A 924-nucleotide genomic window follows, 5' to 3' on the forward strand; every position below is an offset into this window, starting at 1 on the left:
AATGTTAGCTAGTGCCCCTTTAGTGATTCAGCAGACATCTAGCCGTAAATCAAGTTCCTCCACACTCAGCGCAGCATGTCCCCATCAATGAGTTCGAAAGCATTGTTGATGCGAGCTCGCAGTTCTGGCACGTTTCTTGGTAGAGGAGGTTTAAACACTGAATCTTTCACATAACCCTATCACTTCATCACTGAAAACAAGTTTCGCACTGAACGCATCCTCTTCCATGAGCTGTTGCAACCGCGCCGAAAATTCAGTGTTTGACTTTGTCATGGGGTGTCGGGGCTTGTAGCAATTATAAACGGTAAGGCTTCTGCTTTAGCCTTTTCCGTAAGATTTTCCAAACCGTCGGCTGTGGTACTTTTAGCTCCCTGCTTGCTTTATTCGTCAACTTCCGCGGGCTACGCGTGAAACTTGCCCGCACGCGTTCAACCGTTTCTTCGCTCACTGCAGGCCGACCCGTTGATTTCCCCTTACAGAGGCATCCAGAAGCTTTAACTGCTCATACCATCGCCGAATGGAGTTAGCAGTTGGTGGATCTTTGTTGAACTTCGTCCTGAAGTGTCGTTGCACTGTTATGACTGACTGATGTGAGTGCATTTCAAGCACGACATACGCTTTCTCGGCTCCTGTCGCCATTTTGTCTCACTGTGCTCTCGAGTGCTCTGGCGGCAGAAACCTGAAGTGCGGCTTTAGCCGAACAAAACTTTATGAGTTTTTCTACGTATCTGTAGTGTGTCGTGACCATATGTCAATGAATGGAGCTACAGTGAATTTATGAAATCGCTTCAATCATTTGTAATAGCTCTGTAAAAGCCGCGGTGCGGACGGCTAAGGGAACGCCTGATCAAAATTGCTCTAGCGACTAGCCGCTGGGCTAGTAATGCACCACTTTAAGTTATTGAATAAGTCATCGCATCCTTT

The sequence above is a fragment of the Schistocerca cancellata genome, chromosome 3 (genome assembly GCF_023864275.1).
Source record: "Schistocerca cancellata isolate TAMUIC-IGC-003103 chromosome 3, iqSchCanc2.1, whole genome shotgun sequence".
NCBI lineage: Eukaryota > Metazoa > Arthropoda > Insecta > Orthoptera > Acrididae > Schistocerca > Schistocerca cancellata.